The sequence below is a fragment of the Nothoprocta perdicaria genome, unplaced genomic scaffold (genome assembly GCF_003342845.1).
Source record: "Nothoprocta perdicaria isolate Ctin4 unplaced genomic scaffold, notPer1 scaffold_266, whole genome shotgun sequence".
Lineage (NCBI taxonomy): Eukaryota > Metazoa > Chordata > Aves > Tinamiformes > Tinamidae > Nothoprocta > Nothoprocta perdicaria.
In genome coordinates, this window is record NW_020455495.1 from 420,108 (window position 1) to 427,113 (window position 7,006).

The window sequence follows — 7,006 nt, forward strand, 5'->3', positions numbered from 1 at the left end:
TCCTCTCCTCTCCTCTCCTCTCCTCTCCTCTCCTCTCCTCTCCTCTCTTCCTCTCTATTCTATTTTTTATCATCTTTTGACACCCTTCATTCTTTGCCGGTGTGAAGAGTTTTATATAACATCCTTTTTTGTTCATTACATGTTCTAGTATCAGACCATGCCAGGTCCTCAGTTCTTTCAAAATCCACCTGTCTCTYTACATATTCATGATGAGGGTCTCTCCAACTAACAACTACAGTTTCTTCTAACGCAACTATTCTCCCAATTTCTACCTTTTACCTGAAACCATCCCAAATGCTGCTTTGAAAAACAAAAACAAACAAACAGAAACCCTCTAGCCTGCTGTATCTGCTGCTCTCATCCTCTCTCGCTGTGCCAAAATCTTTTACAAAGTCTCTGTCCAAGCCAAGTAAGTGTCTCCCATCAGTTTCCCTTTACACTCAGCCTCTGTTGCAAGTCCCAAATCCTACCTGGCACAGTTTCTGCTAAACATTCTTCTCATTTTTYTTTCTACTTTTACTTCAAGCTATCTCTTGCCTCTGCTGCAGATGCTCACCTGCCCTTTTGGACTCCTTTTGCTAGGATGACTCTGGCCTGGCATTCCCTGAAAATGAAAGTATCTCTGCTCTTCGCTGCTTACTATCACTTTTATCAAGATAAAGTCTATTGGCCAAGCTACAAATCAGGGATTTGTTAAGTTGATTGAGATGTACTTGCTAAAGGAAAGTCTGTCTCCAATCCAGATAATGTGCGATCTCAATAAATGCTTCAAACCACCATCCAAAGAGCCATGGCATAAAAAAACATCACTGGTTCTCTCTCTTACATTACAGCTTTGATGATTAGTGGCAATAAAGTATTTCTCTTCTATTTTCTTTGTGTAATTGGAATTTATACTTACATTTACTATCCAGTTGAATAACCATTGCTATACATTGTGTTTGGGTGATTATATATAAAAGATTAAACATTCCTGCTCTGTATATTTTGTCAATGAGCAACCCAAACAGTTTTATTAACTGTAGAGAACTGGCTTTTAGTTACAGAGCCTAATGTATTTAAGCAGGACAACATTGCTTTATTCTCCATAGACAACTTCCTTCTTTGTCCTGTCATTTTTATTATTATAATGGTGCAGAATAAAACTGTGCATCTGTTCCTCAGGAAGAACTTAATCCAAAGCTCATTGAATACTTTTGAAGAGCCTCCAYTGGGCTTTGGATCAAGCTCTTTAGTCCATGGACAAATGCTCTTTGTTAGAGTATATTCTTCAAGCATTGTACGGAAAAGTTACAGAGGTCCCCTACTTCTAAAGTCGTAATTGATCTTTAAATCTTTTTTGCTATGCTTATTTAGTTGGAGGAACAATATGCAACTGTATGTCATTTTTGAAATACTGCAATCTGTGCTTATCTTGCCTCATCAATCGATATAAATGTTTAAAATGTAATGCTGTGGCAAGATGTCATTGTATATTTATATCACTTCCCTATGCATGTGATAATTCATTAAATATATAAAGAAATACACTCCCTGCCCCCTGGGAATGTCCAGGCTCTATGAAGTAACCTGGACAAGGGCAAGGCATCTTTCAGGACTGCGTTATGTTGATGTTATTGATGAAGCAGACTTGAAAGAAGGATTTGTTGAATAAAGAGCAATACTACTGAATGGGATTTTTTTTTTTTTTTTTTACTTAGAAAAAGAAACAGGGTGAAAAGAGACACAAAGCCCACAGTAGGGGAAAGAAGCTGAGGCTATTAGAGAATAGACTACGAAGGGGCCAAAGCAAGACAGGAGTAATCAAAGCAGAAACGCTAGCTATGGTAAGACTATAAAGAGGTTTAAAAGAGACCTTGCAGCTCCAGATTTGCACCGACTGCATTTTCCACAAGAAGGACGGGCCATGAGTCAGTCATGCAATAAGTAGTATCCCCGTGAACTGCAATAAAAATCTTGCTCTCTTTCTCTCTTACAACATCACAGGTGCTGAGGGTCTTTTTCTGTTGGGTTTGGTTTGGTTTGTTTTTTTTGTTTTCTGGTGAAAGGGAGCTAATAGTGGCATTTCCCTCTGAACTAAAGAAAACATTTTACCAGTGAAACTTAACTACTTTTGTAACTGCAGAACAGAGAAACTTTTTCACGTGGGTGTAGATTAAGCAGACGCTACTGGGAATAACTGCTCTGACAGAACTGCTTGCAGTAAAAAGCACTACTATGTGTAAGTGCTGGCAGGACTGTGCATGCAGTTTGTAAGCTAATGATGACTAAAACAATTTGCAGAGCCAATACTAAAGCATTACTCACTCAAGGAGCCACATTTAAGTCAATGAGATTACTCATGTAGCTAGTTCCGATAGAAATCTTGCCAAGGTATTTTACCACAAAATAGATATGTGTAAATGAGGCTGTTAGTCAGCTGAATAACTTCAGAAGTTACTTTTTTGGTTCTTATTTCCTTAGGACTTTCGCTCCCTAACCATGGCCAAGGTCTTGTTATAGTCTATGAACACCCATTGACAGTCAGTAGCCGTCCAAAAATTCATACAACACATGCAGACAAATAAGGGAAAGCGTCTTGCTCCCAGTCACATCACAGGTCAGCAGCAGCACCAGGAATAGGACAGGAATCTCCTGTCAGTGCCCAACTGGCAGCTCACCGCCTCTGTAGTATTCAGCATTTCATCCTTGTGCTGAATATAAACCATTTATGAATGTGACCTCCACATTTCCCACAGCTCTTCTGCTAACCGACTGATGGATCGCTGCATTCATTAGAGTTTTATGAAATGCACAGAGAATACACAGAAGTTCCATTTTCATCTCATCTACACATTACCACAAAACAGTGCACTCCTTCACTCAGCTTATCTGCATGTTATACTGCAGTCAGAGAAATAACCAGAAGCACAAGGAAAGAGAATCTAATCTCAACAATTCTGACAGCTAATTTAAGATACTCTAAAACCTGCATCTCAGGCAAATCTCATTTCTCATCCTCAGTGAAATTCAGTGTGGAGGCTATCAGATCAGGCATCACCCTTCAGGACTGCATTTCACTTTATAAATGTTATGAAGATGCCTGCTATATCCAGCACCATTATAACAGAATTTTACCTTCTTTATTCTGCACTCCTCTCAGCTTCATTAGGAGTTTCTTAGAGAACAAGAACAGCTTACTGGTCCATAAAACAACCAAGAATTTGAAAGAATTTCTTCCTTATCAGAAGATGTATCCCACTTGATTTGTTCTCCATTTGAAAGTTAATTGCATAAGAACGAAAATCTGCCTCAGTGAAATTGGACATTGTATACTGACAAAGTCCCAAAGCAAAGGCTGAAKAACTTCTTAACCTACTAGATCAAGCAGCAGCTGCAGGTGGAGATCCCCTTTCTCCCCACCATTTCTTGCCAACACCTTGATCTCTCGTTTTCTTCTCTACAGCTCCCACTCCTGAGTCTCRCTGTGCCTTCTTTTCCCTTTTCCAGCAGCTGGCACTCTTTGTTTCTCATTTGGTGAGATGACTCTGTTCCTCTTGTACCCACTGAAGAGCATACATCTGTACAGAGGCAGATTGTAAACTAGGTCAGTTCATGTGGCAGGGAAAAAAAAAAAAGTAGCAATAAGCACCTTTTGAACCATAATAGGGTTTCACAACAGTATGTGGCCCAGTTGTCAGAGAGGGTGACCATCTGTAGTTCCTACTRACTTCCATGGGTGGCCAATGCACCTGGAATCAAAGTTGGTCCTCAGGGGTCACCTTCCTCAAAATGGTCTAACTCAGCTAATCCTGGTCTAAGTTAAGTCACAGTCTGGAAAACACTGGAAGTTTTGCAGTCCCCTGAAAGCAATACAGCATGTAAGCCAAAGTTCAGATAGTCCATAGCACTTCCTTGAGCTTTCCCAGGGGCATCATCCTCTTCCCAGAAGCCCCATTACTCATATTTTCCTACATGTTCAGCATAATTTTGGGAGCTGGACAGTTGTTGAGAGGAAAAACAAGGTGATCTAGATGGTAGCAGATTTCAGTTCACAGAAGACRGAAAGCAAACTTGAAAGAAAATGATAGAAAAGGAACCACCATTTAATACTAAAAATAACTGCTCTTCTTGACAAATATTGGGATAATCTGGTTGATTTTCATGCCATTAATTTAACTCCTCCTTTCATGACAATATTGATGAATTGTGCTATTCATTAGCTATGCAGACATAATTTAATTTCAAAATTAAGGGAGGCTGCACTCTGGCAATGATTAATTCCTACTTCCCTCTACCTGAAGCTGCCTGAAACACTGTATACAATTCACATTAACAAAATACATCTTTTAAACAGAACTTTGTAAGGACATAACTTTGTTCTGCTTGTTAAAAAGCAGTTATTAAAGTTGTTAAAAAACGCAAATTAGAAGCAAAAGGCAAAACTCATTAAAATATACATGATGAAATAGCACCTGACTTACTCTGACTCCCTAGTCATGTTCTAGCTAATTAATGCTAAGTAAACGCATCCTTGCCATAAGGGAAAAAAATCAAAATTAAGACATATCATTTGGGATATTGCTTTATCTAATGAAACAAAATCAGGGTTGCAGTCACACAGTTTAGCCCAGTTTAATATAAGGCAGAAGAAGAGCAAAAAAATAGTGGTTGCAAGAAAAGGGCAGGGGATGGGAACTCAGGAAACACTACAAAGAGGAGCTCTGAAGTAAGCTCACCCTTCGGCAATGTGGCATCTTTGACCGCTATGAATGTCACTGTTTTTTTCTCTTTAGTGCAGTATTGCCAGTTTCCAAACCTTCAGGCCTTTAAAAAGCATGAGACTGGACTATGCTTATTTTAATTATGCTCCTAAMGGCTGAAGGTAATCCTTTTCATGCTGCTGAAGTTTTCCACAACCGAGACTAAAATTTGCCTCCCCTCTCCTTCTCCCTCCCTCCCTTATCTCAGCTCAGTTTACTAGGTTTTGAGCAACTAGAGTTTTTAAACTGGAGTTTTAAACTCATTTAAACTCACTGGAGTGAGTTTAAAAAAACTAACTAGATGTGCTCAGACCTGTAAATTTGTGATGTGTCCCAAGAAGAGACAATCTTGGCATCCCARCTTTGCCACATGGATCAAATACCCTGCTGTGGAACCATGTGCTCTTGCACCCACGCACAGCACTGCACATCAAAAACACACATAGTAAAGCAAGGCAGACCTAGAGAATTTGCAAAAAGTATGAAAGAAAAAACAGATGTTTATGGGCGTATAGTATGGCAAGAGATTCCCAGTGGCAAGGTCCTTGCTAGGGCTTTATCTGTATCACACTCTGAGCTTTAAAACACATATACTCCGTAAGAGGGTCTTGACTGCATATGCTTAATTACTATCACTCTTTTTGCTAACCTTTCCAGCACCAGATTATGGTGAATGCCTCCATTTCTTTATATATATTAGCTCTTATGACTAGTCATCAGGTAGCACATGCCTCTGTCCTTGCGATCCAGCTGAACGATGCTGAATTACCAAAAGCAGCATGTACCCTCCCATTTCAAACCACGGCCCTTGAAGATGTGAGGGTGGCAAACGTGACGCCACGCTCCAGGAAAGGCTCCCGAGGACTAGCAGCTTGTAAACTTCATGCCTGCACTGTGCAAACACRGACATGATAATTGGGTTAGAACTAAAGGACACACGGACTAATACAATCTGGGAAAAGTCAACACTGCTTCTGTCAAGAGAAGCCTTGCTTTAAACAAACCTCTCAGAGGTCCCTGAAAGGGTCARCAAAAATCCTTACCCAAGGTGATCTAATTTCCATATCAGACTGGATTTCTAAAAGACTCCTGACAATGTCCCTCACCAAAGGCTTTAAACRAGAATAAGCAGCAATAGAGACTAAGCAGCAATAGCGTAAGAGGAAAAGTCATGACATGGGGAAATTAATAGTTAAAAGCATGCATAAATAGAACAAAAGCATGGAAATAAATGATCAGTTCTTGCAATGGAGGGAGATCCCTTATGGAGTTCTGTAAAGCTCTGGAGCTCTGCTGCTCAGTGAGTGTATTCTTATGTCCTGGGAAAACACTGAAATGGAAGGTTTCTGATAATATTAATTGCTCTAGTTAATAATATGAAGAAAGACTATGAAGAACTACACAAGGACATTATTAGGATGCTTAGGCAATAAATGAAATTCCATGTAAATAAATGTGAAAGGATAAACATGAAGAAAACAACCCAGAAACACATTTGAAAGTATGGGCTGTGAACCAGTGATTACAGGCCAAGAATTAAATCTTTGGGTTATGAAGGATATTTCCACAAAAACATGATCTTCATCCTCAAAAATTCTCATAAAACATTAAAATTTATTAAGAAAAAATCACTGTTTTGCCACTGTGTGACCTCCACGGTTTACCCTCGCATACAGTACTGCATAGCAGGATCTATCTGAACAGGACAAGTGGACACCAGGGATGATCCAGGGTAGAGAGTAGCATCTGGACAAAGTCTCATAGGCCTTCAGACAGGAGAAAGAATTATGTAAAAGGACTGTGATCAAGGCCTACAAACCATGAGCAAAGGGAAGGGAGGGTTGGGAGCTGCTCATGATCTCCAGAACAACAAGCAAGGGGATAATAAGGGAATAATAAGGGGAAAAAAATAAAAGGGAAAAAAAAAGCAGAGAGGTTCTTCACATCAGTGGTGGCAAACCTGTGGGAACACTTGCTCAAGCCTACTGTGGAGGCTGCAAGTGCATATGGAATCAAGGTGGTTTGGAACAAGTCCATGGAAGCAGAAGAGAAGAGAGGGGAAGACAGGAAGGAAGAGGGGAAAGGAGGGAGGAAGAGAGGAAGGAAGGGAGGGAGGAAGAGGGGAAGGAAGAGAGGAAGAGGGGAAGGGGGAAGAGGGGAAGAGGGAAGAAGGGGAGGGAAGGAGGGAAGGAAGGAAGGAGGGAAGGAAGGAAGGAAGGAAGGAAGGAAGGAAGGAAGGAAGGAAGGAAGGAAGGAAGGAAGGA